Source organism: Thunnus albacares, chromosome 8 (genome assembly GCF_914725855.1).
Source record: "Thunnus albacares chromosome 8, fThuAlb1.1, whole genome shotgun sequence".
NCBI classification, from domain to species: Eukaryota; Metazoa; Chordata; class Actinopteri; order Scombriformes; family Scombridae; genus Thunnus; species Thunnus albacares.
In genome coordinates, this window is record NC_058113.1 from 24,501,748 (window position 1) to 24,517,750 (window position 16,003).

At 42.0% G+C, this 16,003-nt stretch overlaps 1 long non-coding RNA gene across 3 annotated transcripts in view; it reads right to left on the minus strand.

Moving 5' to 3' along the window:
- The window catches only part of LOC122987845, a 97,938-nt gene that overhangs the window by 52,985 nt on the left and 28,950 nt on the right, over positions 1–16,003 (minus strand). For 2 of the 3 annotated variants that reach the window (XR_006404632.1, XR_006404634.1), the window contains exon 5: positions 11,714–11,762. The exons of the other annotated variant lie outside the window; for it this stretch is intronic. This is a non-coding gene — a long non-coding RNA (uncharacterized LOC122987845). The remainder of the gene's footprint in view (positions 1–11,713; positions 11,763–16,003) is intronic. 3 annotated transcript variants of the gene reach the window in all.

Below are 16,003 nucleotides of genomic sequence, written 5' to 3' on the forward strand. Positions count from 1 at the left end.
CTTATGTGTGTGTGTGTGTGTGCGTGTGTGTAAAGATCCATGCAAGCACACACCAAAAGAGACACACACACACACAGATAAAGAGAGCCTGATCGCTGACCTATATGACCTTTCCCTCTTCGCCACCCCTCTTCTGTCTGTGTGTGCACTGTCTTGTGTGTGTGTGTCCTATACAGACCCCTTTTCCACCCCTAACCCCCCTCCCCTCTCCCCGCTCGTCCACCCAAACCTCCCATTGTTTCCTCTCCTCCCCTCCATTGTCTCAGCTGAGAATGGAGGGATGAGCAGCCGATGAAAGAAGGATGCTGATGCAGAGAACTGTCTGCTGGAAGGTTCATCATACAGGCTGTGGCAAAAATAATGGTTTGCTGATGTGTTCTTTGCCAACACTCAAAGTGAGACTGCAACAGTGGGTAAAATCCATCTGGGAGCAAATTACCTGCATCACTACCATTCGTTTTTTTTTTTTTTTTTCTCTCTCTTTTAATTGAAAACAAATTCACACTTTATTTAATTAGAAATTAGCATAACTCTTTTGCCTTTTTATTTAATGCACACAGACCTTGAGTAATTTTCATGTTTTAAGCTGTTCCCCCTTTCACAAGTTTTACATTTTCAGTCCCGAAAGTGTTGATAAAACAGCAGACTTGATTTATTTTCTGTCCAATCATACACATTTTCTTTCTCTTGTTTTCAATGTAGCAACTATTATACTGTGTTTTTGAATGCCATCCATCATGCTTAACCTCCCTTTTATTGCAGAACATTGAAAATGCATCTCACTTAAAGGTAACAAAACTTAAATTTGTCTTATTGCTACTTTGACTGCTGTATTTTAAGTGAAACGAACACAGGAAGGTAAAACATGATTCTACCACAGAAGATACATTTGACCTATGAAGTAATATTTTTAAAATGGGCCTGTAAATTCATATGGCAGCTAACTAGGTTTTGGCTGCCATCTTCAGGCTGTTGTGAGTATTACCCTCCCAACACATAGATATGATTTACAAGCCCTCAAGCTACACATGGTGATTGCTCCTTCATGAAAATTAGACATCCCCACCCCTAATCTCCTCTAATTTCATTCAAGGATTTGTAGAAGCCATAACCCTAAGACTTACACATAATCATTAAGTGTGGCATCTGTTTACATAAATGCACATCATCAGCTAGATTTTTTACAGATTTATACACATCTTAATCATTTTCCTCAAAAGCATGAATGGTTTATGTCTGGGAAATGAAGAGTCACCATATAAATATATGGCATGCTGAAGGCGAAATAATCACAGTGGTTTAAACCATCACAGAGATATTCACAGAAATAATGACTCTATTCCCAAGTACCTTTCAGACCAATTCAACCAAGTTTACCATTGGAACAGCTCAGGACATATTTTTATGTACAAATCTATCTGGAGCATTAGGTACAGTGGAGAGATGTGTGTTCCAAATCATGCTCTCAACCCTCGGGGAGTTGTGGTATTAAATAAGACCTACCTTTGGAGCATTAGTGGAATTCAATATGTGCAATGTAATTATTCTGCTCAATAAGCCACTGGAGGAGGATATTCCATTTACTACAGTACACGCTCTAAAGCAGGTAGATTCAGGTGCTGTTTTATGTTCATACAATATACGCCAACATGCTACTGGTTAAAGGGAAAAAAATTACACATACATTTTTAAACAGGTTTGCTGGTAGTTTGTGATTAAGATGGAATACCATTTGTGCGTTTTTAGAGCTGTTGGTAAAGATCGAGAAAATAACAAGTCTAAAAAAAGTCTAATTATAAATAGATTAGTGTTACATGGAAAACAAATCCACAACTGCTGAAACAATTAAGTCGATCAGTCAATTGGCAGAAAATTAACTTACAACGATTCTGATACTAGATTTATTGTTCAAGCAATTCATCAAGTAAAAATGCCAAACAACCTTGGCATTTTTAGCAATCTTGGCATTTTTGCTTGAGTATATTTGGGTTTTGAGATGTTAGTTAGACAAAATAAGATAAGTGAGGACGTCACCTTGGCCTCTAGGAAATTGTGATTGTCAATTTTCACTATTTTCCGACATTTATTAGACAAAACGAATAATCGAATAATTGTAAAAAAAATAATAGACAAATCAATAAGAAAATATCTGTCGCAGACTTAAAAGCCTTAACACCCGTTTATCAGAGCAATACAGAGAGCAGAAAACATGTCAACAGGGATCAAGGCATATCTAAGTTTAAGTTATTTTAATGCAACATAAAGCAGCTTTAATAGGCAATGACAATAAATACAAGCGCTACAGTGCTGTGGCCTATCTGCAGTATCACCAATCCAAAACATGAAGAGCGCAAGTTTGAAAAGAGAGAGGGGAGGGGGTGGTGGTGGTGGTGGGTGGGTGGGTGGGTGGGTGGGGGGGTTCTGTGTTTCATGCTGTCCCAGTTGCCTAAAGTGATTCTCTCAATAATGTATTAGAGCACTTGTTTATTATTTACTGTTTACACAGCTCAACTCATGCTGCTTTTGTGGAGTGACATTCTCACCCGTGCCGTCTGCGCAGAGCAGGCGAAACACAACACGCGGCGCAGACAGACAAGCCGGCCCCGCCAGCTGAAGCAGGCAGCCAACCAAACCGGGCGGGCAGCCACCCGCTCGACGCCACACTCAGTTGATGCAAAGGCACTGGACTGAGAAATAAAAGACATCTCGGTTCATAGGAGCCGTTGTACATGCATCCTGAGGTTGTCAAAGAAAAACACACACATGCACAGAGGGGGTTGGAAAAGGGTGGGCGTTGGGGGGGGGGGGGGAGAATTGAGGTGGTGCTGATCTTAACACTGTATTTATGCAGACACCTAACTGGCCATCACTTCACTCATCTGTGTCTTCGTTTTTATTTTATTTTATTTTAAATTGGTCCATGTCTGAATTAAGAGAAGGGTAGTGCAAGGCTGTGTGATGTGTACGATAGCAAGCGTGCCAGGTATGAAAGGATATTTCCTGTACTGAAGTATTGTATGTCATGTGACGTGACTGTTTTCTTGGCCTAAGACTTAAGTAAGAATGACATGAAACTGCTTTTTCTTTTTCCAAGGTAATGCTAAGGTAGTAAAAACAAAGAAAATCCCATATTTCTACTAAATGATTGAGAATTATTTAAATCCTTCTTCATGCAGGATGGGTTTTGATCCCAAAAAACAATATGATTTAGGGGCCTAATATTAGATCTAAATGTTAATAAAAGGTTCACCACACAACCAAAATTCAAAACACAGGATTAAAACCTGCTTTCGTTCCATAAAATCCGAGATAGAAATGTCTTCAGATCCTTCGAAAGGTCTGTTTAAATCGGTAATGTTTGTATATGCAGCAGGAAAACATGACTATAATCAATTATCCGTTGATAAACATTATTATTTTTCATCTACAACTCAAATGCTGCAATTATATATAAGTGAATATACCCTACATTGGTAGGATCTAAAAGGTAAAGATCGGGTCTTTAAGGAAATAAGAGTTATGAAAAAAAAAACATGATTTAAGTCATCACTGAGAAAGCTAAATGTTTCAATGATTACCTGCCTCTTGGATTAAATAAGTATCTTGATGTTAAATATAAAATAGAAATTATCCTCTAATTATCCTCTCTTACTTGCGCAGTAGATTCTGCATCTCTTCACAGCACATGTGAAGTGTTTATTGGGGGTAGAAACACACCAATATGAGTCTGGTAATTATGAATAAAAAAAGTCTATCTCTGGTCATAGCAGACAATAATTACATCCTCTAGTGTAGACATTAAAGTCAATCAGTTCCCAGGCCAATTTCTTTAAAAAAAAACATAGAGGTAGACACTTGTGCGCACACACACACACACACACAAGCACAACAGACACTTACTGTACCCCAAAAACAAAAACAACCACACACACACACACACACACTCACACACATGCAGCATTTTCAAAGTCATAAAACGAGGGGACTTCAAATGCAGCTATTTGTTTGGGGCCTGTTGTCGTGGGAATAGGCAGTGCGACTGTGCTGGTTCATTAGAATTCCTTTCAAGTCGTGGAGTGCGGCCTCCCTGTGTTCCTCTCCCCATATTCCCTGACCCCGACGCATCTCCATGGGGCTGAGGTAGGGCGGGGCACAGGGAGAGGAGGGGGAGGTAAGGGTTGGAAGTAAAGCACAGTACATTACACTGCAAATATAAACACACACACAAATACAAACACACTTTTGGATGCCTACATACAGCGGGACACAAAAATGCACACATACTGTATCATAAACACACACCGGAAAGAGCACTTGAACTGGATGTTAAGTCATAAGAACTCACATAAAAAAGGGAGAGTTAAAAACACACCCTTGCTGCTGCAGCAGAAACACACACATTACATTTAATGCAGATAAACAAGCACGCACACTCTCCTCTCTAACGGTGTCACCTCACACAAAAAGAGAAGAGTTAAAAACACACACTTGCTGCTGCAGCAGACACACACATTACATTTAATGCAGATAAACAAGCACACACACTCTCCTCCCTAACGGTGTCACCTCGCTGCATCACCCTCTCAGGGATGCAGGGGGGAGGTTCGCCTCACCAGGCACATCTCAACGCTCGGTCACAGGAGAGACTGCGATGTTGTGTTTTTGCCACCAGAGATAGTGGCAGGGAAATTGTTTGTGTAATGCACCTGGATCTTTTCTGGCACACTAATAATTACTCCCCTCATCTGCTGCAAGAGCAGCTGAATGTTGCCTTGAAAGTCCTCGAAATTAAGATGAATTTCAAAGCGTCTCCATCAGATGATGATTGAAAATGACTGAGTGGTATTTCAAACATAAGACTAGATTACCAGCACGTGTGCTAAGATTGCTGACAGACATAAAGAAAAAAAAACCCTGACATCTAGTTGTATAGTACTGAAGAAGAAAAAAAAATACTGTAAATACACGAGAAATCCCACAGTAGTTGAGATAATTTCATTTGTTTCCAATAAAAACAATTTTTTTTTGACAAATTCAAATCTATATCTATTGGCAGAAAAAATCATCTCATGTAAGGTCAAATTTGAAATATGTTAAAGCCTAATATGATGCTAAAATACTAAAGCTGGGCATCACACATTTTCTTACAAGATGATGAACAGTGCAAAGTTATGGTATGTTATAAGATCAATTAAATGACAATGATGTAGGCATTTCTCTTAAAGATGCAGAATGATTAACTTAAGGTAAATGAGTTATTTCCTCTCTAAAGGGATGAAAAATATAGTTATATTGTACGTCTAAGGTATACTTTTCTGTAATGAAATCACATATATGACAGTTTACTTTTTGTCCTGTTTATGGTCCGAATCATTACTGGACCATTGTAGGATAAACTATGAGAATGACCAAAAAGCTTTAACAACAGTCAACATGTTCAGAAAAAGTTTGAGGGCACAAATGCATAAATTATTATTTTGTCTAAAAACACAATCAGGAGATGGCAAAAGAATGAACAAACAATAATGTAATGTGTGATACTATTATTATTCGGCCAGATGAGTCAGCATTTTTGTTTCAATAATTAATGACACACTCCCCTATTATTGTGATTGTTAAATTTCACTCTTCAAGTAACCAGTGTTGGTTAATTTGTTTGCAGTGTTGCCCAGTTTGCGGAGTGAAAATAGCATGAACTGCGACCTGCATTATTTTTTTCTTTCCCCTCTCAGTTTGAGTGAGGTCACTTTGGCAGGCTGGGCTCCCGGACGAGACCCCAGCGGGCGCCAGACTGCAGGGAGAGGGACGCGGAGCTGCTGCCCGTCACAGCCCACTGGTCACCTGACGGGCCCCAAGGCCTGCCAGACTGACACCACCCCCGGCCGGGCAGGAGGCAGAGTGGGGGCAGGGGAGGGGGCCAGAGAAGGGGTGTATGGAGGTGGAGGTTGGCATAGGGGCCAATCAGCATCCAATGCATTTATCTATTTCATATAGTAGGGTAGATGTGGAGAGGACACTGAGAAAAAGGACAGTCAGTGGTATGCCACTGTGCCCGCTTTTGGCATACAGCTGAGGTTGTTTCAGGTGACACAGAGAGAGGGGGAGAGAGAAATCGACAGCAATTACTCAGCATATAATAGACAGATAGCAATACAAGCAACGCTCAGCTACGATAGGATTGTTGTTAAGTCAGAAAAAAATCTGTCTGATAAAAAAAACAGTCATACAGTCCTGTATTATCTGAGAGAGAAGCAGAAGAATGAGATAGAGGAGGAAAAAAGGATAAAGGAGAGTGAAAAACTAGTTGTGTGTGTCCCAGCGTGTGTCTGAGTCTGGCGTGGAGGAGGGAGGAGGGCAACACTCACAGAGTCTCTCAGGCGTGTCCAGAGCATGAGCCAAGTACTTCTACTACGTTCAAGTACACACACACACACACATACACACATCCACACTCCTATACATGCACACCTACCTGCTTCCTCTCTTCTTGACACGAACATACACTCAGACACAAATGCACAGTAATGCACATGCTAGCATGCTGTCACTCAAACGTTTACCCCACTATTATAAAGTTTACACAAAGTCATACTCTTTTTTTTTCCCCCTCTTTCGACATCTCCCCTTCACTCTTTAACAAGATGTCTTCTTTACAAAGGTAAGAAAACACAGACAGCTCTATTGTGTCTGTGTATCTACTGTATGTGATATTTTCTAAAGCTGTCCTGTGCTTATGTAAACATGACACTTTTGCATTCAGAGAAGTGCTTATCCTTCGACACTGAGCCAAGTTTGCAGTGCTCACTGCTTTGAATATACAGTAGCTCTAGCACTGGGCGATGGGATATCACATAGAGGGAACTGCAACATATATATGTAATGTGTAAATGCATGAGTCTAACACTTACCTTGAAGATATTCAAATTAAAAACACACTTTTCATGTACACTCACGCAGGTACACGTTATACACACACGCTGAAAACCAGCAGACATCCTTGCACGTGGAATAAAGCGATAGCTGATGAGGAGAGCAGATTGAATCTTGTCAAAGAGCACTCCATGTTCTACAGCAGAGCATACACTGTAACTTTGCAATTAAATAGTAAATGGATCAATGTTTGTATATGTTTGTGTGTGCATGTGTGGGTTTGGGGGGCCTCAGGGGCCCGTCCTAATGAGCTATCTGTGTGCATTTCTAACAAGAGCTCGGTGCAGCGCCCACGGCACTGTCATCCTGGGCCGTGGCTGACCTTGCTCGGCTGCTAGGCTGTGTCTTTTGCTATATTTATGGCACCACCACCACCTTGCTGTGTGTTTCTGTGTGTGTGTGTACTTGTGAGTGTGTACATTCACCAGTGTGAGCATTCCAGGAGGGCGGGAGTGCAGGGGGGCTCACTCAGGAAGCAAATACTGTGTATATCAGCATAATGAATCAAGTGGCAGAGAGAGAGAGAGAGAGAGAGGGGGAAAGGGAGAGAGAGAAAGAGGGAGGGTGGAAGGGAGGAAGGGATGGAGAAAGCCATTTTCCCTCTGCTGTTTTCTCCCCTCCCGGCAACCAACCCCCGTGGTGTCTATTCCCTCTATTCTGCATTTGCCTTCTCCCTTTTTTCCCCCCTTTCCTTCCTTTTTATTTCTTTGCTTGGCCTGATCAGATAGCTGCTCCCTCCTTCAGCATAGCATTCACACGAGGCATTTAGGAATGGCAAGTTGGACTGGACACGATGCTCGAGACTTTTTCTGATGCTCCTTGTGTGTTTAATGCCCCCTCTGTCTCTGCTCCGGACATAAGTCACAAGTATTAACCTACCAATGAGAATAGGAGCCATTTACACAATATACACACAGCAAAATGTGAGCCGGTGGCGTGCATCAAATCATGTTGAGCCACTGCACTTGCATGCATGCAGCTGAATGACCAACCAAGCCAGTTGAATCACCGATGGAATAATAATAATGCATGTGCATGGAATCAACTGGACCCCCTGTTCGTTTCTGGGCAGGGGAGACAGGCTGGTGCACACACACACACACACACACTTAGATACATACACAGCCTCAATATGCAAAGCTCCCCTGTGCTGGGTTAAGGGAGAGGGGCGTGCTGCTGTGAATACTCATCTGAGCCTGGCAGAGGGAGCTGTGTGTATCCCCCCATAACCTCGGGGCGAGGGGCAGGGGAGGGCGCTCCATTTGCGTGGGACACACATACACAAGTGGGAACACACACATCTGAAAACACATTTGCACACACAGAGACACAAACGGAAAGTCAGACACATACATGCTCGTACGCCAACACACACACACACATAATATAACCCATGCATACACACATGCAGGCGATAAGCAAAGGAGCACTATGGGGAGGGGGCGCCGTGACCAAAAGTAAAGTTTTAATTCGGTCCTCGGGGACACTGCTTACTCATCCAACTCCCCCAAGGACCGACTTCCTCTGAAATCTATTCAAATCACATCTCTCCTCCGCCTTTTATTGCATTTCTCATATCCCCCCATCACAAAGTGACAAATCACCACACACTTCACAGAACCAACATCACTTTCTCTCCATTTTGGGGGGCAGATAGATTTGGGGGATTTTTACTTTTAAAGTGATTAGAGAAACTCACTTCCTGCTGGTTTTTCCATTATTTTCCATGAGCATTACTGTACATCAGTTCTCATGTTAGGGATCCAGGAAGAACCTTTACCTGACAGAAACACACCACTGAAATACCTGGAGTTATTTTGAAGAGGAAGGATAACTTATCTGACATAACTGTAATTGAACCTCCCTCACTACTATACACACACACACACACACAGATGTACAACGTATACAGTATTTTAAGACTCACCACCACTGTCAAAGAAGCTCACACACTTTCAGTCCCTCTCTCAAATATACATCAAACACTAATTTCATCGCACACTGCTTCTCAAAACATGAAAACACACAAGTGTAGGATCACACTCAAACGCTACTCAAGTCCTACACTTCCTGCCAGTGTTCTCTCCTCCATTCTCAATAAAGCAGGTGATGAGAGCGTCGAGGTCTAATTAGTTTATGCAGACGTATGAAGCTGGTGGGACAGGCAGCATTGTTATTATTTCTCTGCCAGCCCACTGCAGACACACACACACACACACACACACACACACACACAACAACAGTGACACTTACAACGTCGCCTGCCGCATCCCCGACCACGCTCATCGAGGATGGTTGAGGGGGGTGAAATGGTGGGGTGGATGAGTCTGGATGAGAAAGAGGGTGTCAGAATGAGGAGAGTCGGTGTGCGAGCGTGAGAAGAGAGGGAGAGAAGCGCCACTTGATATATTCGTAATGTTCCTTAATATTTTCATTTTGATGTAATTTGTGGCCCCGGTTTTTTAAATATCCGCTCTGTAATAATGTTTAATTTCAAGGGTCAGTCTGCCAAGGAGTATATTAAAGCTGATAAAACTCATTTTCCACAGGCCCAATATCGCGCCCAGATCAGGTTAGGAGGCCAGCCTCCCTGAATATTTCATCTTTTATCATGCCGATAATGGGAAGATGACAGAGGCGCATTATTACAATGAGAGAATTGCTCATTTTCCAGATGGGGAGGGCTGCCTGGGTGCTTGGCTGCCTGCTTTCCTGACTGCCTGCATCAATGACTGGTTGGGGCTGCCGAAAGCCGAGGGCTCCACAGAGTGTTTGTCGCAATAAAAGCAATTCTTCCGTGGGAGAGGAGAGGTGACGAGTGGAGAGGAGGACAGGAGGCACAGGGAGGGAATGGAGGTGGAGAGAATGAGAGAGAGGTAAGAAAGAAAGTGAGAGAGAGAGAGAGAAAAGCAACTTTCTTCAACCACCTCACTTATTTGATTGCGATGAATAATAAATGTGTGGGCTTACAGTCAGGGGGGTGAGCAATGGAGCAATAGCAGTGTGTGTGCATGTACTGTATGTGTGCTGGTGGTAGTGATGTGGCAGGGTAGGGGGCTAGGTGATAATCACAGATTTGAAGAAGGTCCCCATTCCAAATTAACCCATTTAATTGAGCCATTAGGAAAGAACAAAGCTGAGGCTATGGGGCGAGATGGGGGGGGGGGCTCCAGCCCATCAGCAGCCTTGGGAATGGAACCTGCCCCGCACGCAAATGACTAACCGGACCGTCCCTTGCGCCAGAGCGGCTTAATAAATGGACCCAATCAAGGCTGTTCTGGGGACCACCTGTGTCCCACACAGGTCAGAACCATTAGACCCACATTAGAGGGCCATGATAGACGCAAGCGCCACTCCAGCCACCCCAATAATGAGGATAATAAGAGTACCATAATGGCATATTTATGGGCTGGCTTGAAAAAGAAGACACTGGCTGCAGTGTTTTGGGTTATTCAGAATGGCAGGGAGGGAAAGAGGAGAACTCTGATTCAGAGATAGGTGACTCTGGGAGTCTTTATGGCTTTAAGAAATGTACAATACCATAGCTGGTAATTTCAATTATCAACATAATTACAGGACTTAATCCTTCACATATAAAGGTCTGTAATAAAAAACGGCGCACACAAGTAAACCAGGAATGATCAGAATAAAACTGCTCATGAGAGACCTAGTTATTTCCATTTCCACTGGCTGCGCTGTGTGAAAGATCTGTCACACACCAGGTGGGCCTATCTTGGCATTTAATATGTTAATCTGTAATCTTCCTCTTCATTCAACTATTCTACTACAGGCAGCACATTGAAAGAATGTTCTCCTTTTCAGTCTCTCTTGTGACAAGCCTTCTCCCCATCTGTATGAAAACAGCGATGAAAAATGTACCAAATACAGTTAAGTGTCATTTCAAGTTAGTTTCACTCACTCGCTTCCTCTTTCCCTCTTGGTTACCCACCAGCTCTTTCTCCAGGTGTCCAGATAAATATAAAAAGTGCATTCAGATTCAACACAAAGCTAATTTTTGTCTTCATTTAAAGCATGTGCACCAATTTTAATCGTTTTTGAAGTCCACATTTACTGCTTGCAAAAAGCCACATGTTCAGGGTGTATATTGCATACGTTAGTATTGGTAGGCACCATCTTTAGGGCTGTAACTAACAATAACAGTATGTTTGTTATCAATTAATCTGTGAATAAGTTTTACTTTGTTATTTTACTGATTTCATTTGCATCTAATTGAAATGTCCATACTGTCCTGGCGTCAGGACTTCTGCAGGAAAAATAATAAAAGTCAATGGTGATTCTTGTGCTTTGCGTAGCACATCATATGTATTCCTACATACAGGTATGAAAGAAAATCAATTCTAAAATCAAGTTTCCTGTGACATTAAAACAGATTGTTTGCTGATCTGAGAGGACTAAAGCAAATTTAGGATCATTCTTGTCAGGCCCTCTTCTATTTCACTATGTTTTATTGTCCATGTTGAAAGGACACTGGCAGGTGTGGGGAAGGTAATGTGCACTTGAGAGCAATGAATTATGTATAATGTTGAACTTAAGTTAGGACAGTCACACAGATGATGATGTCCTGGCAAATGAATGGCTGCCTATTGCTACAGGGCATTAAGCTCAAAGAGAAAATGGGGTGGGGGGGATCCAAGATTTGGCAATGACAGTTTGGACAAAATAACATCTTTACAAGTTTAACAGCATGTCAGTGATGGCAAACCAGTGTGTTAGCCATTGTGGTAAAGCCCTCTAAGAAAACACAACCCACAACACAACTCACCCATCCTTAGCCACCCTCCAAAAAGGTGCCAGACACTTTGGATGCATCCCTGTGGAGAGGAAGAGGAAGTGATGAGTACCCCAAAGGGCAACGGAGGTCACTGCTGACCAGCGTGACTGCCAACAACCCCAGGGAAGGGTGGGATGGAGTCAATGTGTCTGGACCCCCATACCAATAAAAAAAAAAAAAAAAAAATCTGTCACAGTGTTGGGAGGGGTGGGTGGGTGGGAGGTGGCGGGTTAGGCCGGGTGGGGGTTCGGGGGAGTGGGTGATGGTGGGTACCAGACTGGGGCACCTCGGGGGACTTTTGGGAAGGAAGAGCCATGCACCATGTCTCCTGCTACCAACCGTTGTTCCCTCATTTGATTGTGAAGCCATGAATAATGCATGGCGGATGGGACTGAAGGAGGGGGAACAATGGAGGGGCGGGGGGAGGGACCTCAACCTTAAAGGGGCCCTGCCACAGTGGGAGTCATTACCGATGAACAACCACACTGATGAGCCAGAGAGAGAGAGAGAGAGAGGGATAGGAGAAAGAGAGATGGAGAGAGATGGGGAATGAATTGAGGAGAAAAACAAACATGATATAAAAAAAGAAAGGATGCCCATGAAACCAGGCTTCGCAAACATTTCAAGCATGCCGCTTATTGAGTGTTTTTCCCCTCCTCTGTTTTCATCATTCTGTAGATGTTTTGTTGTTGTTTTCATCTGTTCATTCATCTATTCATAATTCAATTCGGGAAAATACTCAACATCTTTTTCCTGTTTGTTTGCATTTGTTGCAGAGGTTTTTTGTAATAACTTATATCTGCACAGAGGCCTGTGGTGAGCAGATGGAGTAAACATGCAGTAACAACTTTGAATACTGCGGTGCGACCAACTTTGCTGCTCCCACTGGACAACGGGACTAGGGATGTTAATTATATATAGATGATTGGTTAAACAGCTTTAAGAAATTGATTAATTATTTGATTGGGAATATGTAAACCAACAATGTGCATATTTGACAAAACATTCTTTTTCATCCCCTAGACATCAGTTCCATGTGGGAGTTCAAAATGGCTGAACTTCCATATTGAATTGCCTGGCACGAGGGCTCAATGGGCACCATGAACAACCGTGAACAGAGCTAAACATTTATTACTTTTATGACATGTAAGAGTTTTGAGGTTCATTCAGACTACACCGGGTGCCTGTCGCCTGCAATCCCTCATCTAAACAGTTCACTGTGGTTGCTTATTTTTTTAAGTTTTAAAGTTCTTCCTTGCAAACTTGCTCTTCCAGATTTTCCTAACAAGAATTTCCATTGTACCTACTGAATCACTAACTACGAAATTACAGTCAGAAAATGTAAAGTGTCACACAACTCTATGTTGTCTGACAGACCGACTCTGATACTGATTTTGCAGTATAGCTCAGAATGTAAACAGTGAGAACATGTATTACTGTGGAGCAGAAGACGCTGACAATATTTAGAGTTGAAACACTTAGTAAAAGAATAATGAAATTAGTCAACCAATAGAAAATTAACCAGCAATAATTTTGATAAATGATTAATCCTTTAGTAACAATGCTTTACAGCTATTTTCAGCTCACTGTGTAGCTGTCTGGCCCGCAACTTTACTGATTTGGTTCAGTCCTACTGCTGATAGTATCATTACCAGCCACAGCAGACAGCTGTTTTCAGAAAAAAGCTCTCAAAATCACAGACACAGTTAGTGACAATCTGGTAAACAGCTTTATTTATTAGCTGGAGAGCCAGATATTTCTCTCAAGAGTTGGTAGAGACCAATAAGCAATTAGAAGCTGATGATATGTCAATGCCCCCAAATGGCCAAAATAATCAGCTATTGTAGTCATTTATTAAGCAAAAATGTCAACCATTCTTCTTTTCACAACTTTCAATAGATTGATCAATAGATCTATTATCTAATATAATATCTACTAAAGGAAGGAACCTGTCTGTATGTCTGTATGTATGTCCTTTGCTTATCTCTTGACCTGTCCATCCAATCGACTCCACACTTGGCAGGTGTATGGCTGGGGACCAAAGGGAGTGTAGTGTTGAATTCGGTGCAATTTGTACACGTGATACAATTAATATTAATAAACTTTGAATAAACAAGCGATCAGCAAGCACTCAGAGCCCAATACACAAATACTGTATTTCTGCGCATAAAACGAAGGAAATACTTTCCACAGGTAGATCAAAACCAGTTTGTTTCATATGCTCTGAGACCACAGTAAACGTGAAGCGCTACTACAGACAAAGCACAAATCTTTGCAGCAAACATACCCACTCAAATCCGAACTGAAGACACAGAAAATAGGAACAATCTAAGAGCTCAATATGATTGATCGATCCACTTTATTTTAGGATGCATATTATTTTATTTTTAAATACAGCCCTTATTTTACTTGAAATGAGAAAATAACATTTATTTACATTAGAGTACTTATCATTTATAACATCTGTGTATAACAGAATGTTAATTTCTTTCATGTTGTTGGTGTATATACTCATTCACACCTCGCATCAACTGTATTAATTTTTCTATGCGTTGAAGTGGCGGCCAGAGGCCAAGCAATCAGCCTGTTGCAAATAGGCACGTTTTGAACGGGCACTGCACTAGTTATCTATAATGAAAATAATTGCTAGATGTAGCCCTGCAATATTTATACATATAACTAATTATATAACTATTTGAATCATGTACAAACACAAACACATAGACTTGCATCCACATATACCAGATCAACACACTACAGTGTACTCACACTCGGACAATGGCAAAAAGTTAAAAAAAAAAAAAAAAAACAGACTCATACTTGCAAATCCATGGAAACACAATTTCTTTCTGCATATGCAAGTCAATAGAGCAGGAGGTGGGTGGGAGACGGAAATGAGCACAGCTATCCAGCAGTATTGCTGTGCAATGTGTACGTGTGTGTCTGTGCAGGTGTGTATGTTATCTTGTGTGTGTGTAAGTGTGCTTGAGAGCCGCTCCTGCGGCAGCAGCTAAGGCGCTGTAGCAGGACTAGGTGTTATCACTCATTCTGATTCCGTATTACAGCATGACGGATGGGCCCCCGCGGGCCGGCGAGCGTCGCCGCGCGCTTATTACCGCAGCTCTTAAGTGGGAGTTGATTTAGCTTAAATAGGTTGTTTCATAAGGAGAAGACACCAGCGCTGTCACCACTGCTCTGCTCCTCGCTACAGCAAACCGCCACTCTAATTGAATAATGCCTCCTCTACATAGCTATTAGGGTGCTTAGGTACATAGTGTGCCCCAATAATTGCTTATACAACCTGGCTAATTTGGCCTTCACCCCGTGCACAAACACAAATACACACACAAAACCCACCTCTCCCCAGTGTGTGATATTCATGTTGCTGATATGATCCACAGTATGTGTGTGCTCTATGTGGGTTAGTATTTTATAGTATTCAGTGATTGCAGATCATCACTATTGCTCCAGCGTACTGGCAAAAACAATACAAATAGGCCTATATTTGAGTCATAAATTCAGGATTTGATACTGCATATCTAATTTGATATTCCTTTAACCTGAATCCAATGGAATCATTGGATTCTGAATGCTATAAAAGTGCAAATAGATCTACACTATAAAGGATTAGTGTTTCATTAGCATATCACAGGGAGATATTTGAGCATGCATGTTCCAATAATACAAGTGCCATGGTGTTTTAGCGTGGAGGTGGTTATGATGGGAGGAGGTTCGGATAAAGGCATTTCGATTAACGAAACCTTGATCCGTTTCCCTGTCTCTGTTAGCTTTAAGAGATTATTGCTGATGCAACAGTGCAGTGGCATGTGAATTGTGCGCCACTGTGGAGTGGAACCTGTGCCAACTCTCTGTAAGTGAACAAGGCGCCATGGATTCTTGCCAGCAACAACATACTCCCAGGGAAGCCGAAGTTGGCCGTCAATCATGAGCCCTCAAATGGAAATGCACCCATTTCTCACTAGACCCCCACTTCACTCACTTTGTCAGACAGACGCACAATATTCATACACATATAAACAAACACACACACACACACACAGGGGCACTGAATGTGAGTAAAAAAGGGTAAGTACTTTCAGGGGAAAGTTTGATCAGAACCCAGAATGTCTCGATTAATCCCAAGCAGCTACACTGTGATTTCAAGACCTCATGAACAGCATGGAAATTTCAGCAGCTCTCTTGCTTTGGGTCAGAAACGATCAGGTTAGATTACAATTTTACTCACTGGACTGAATTCAAAATATATGGAGTTGGTATCTA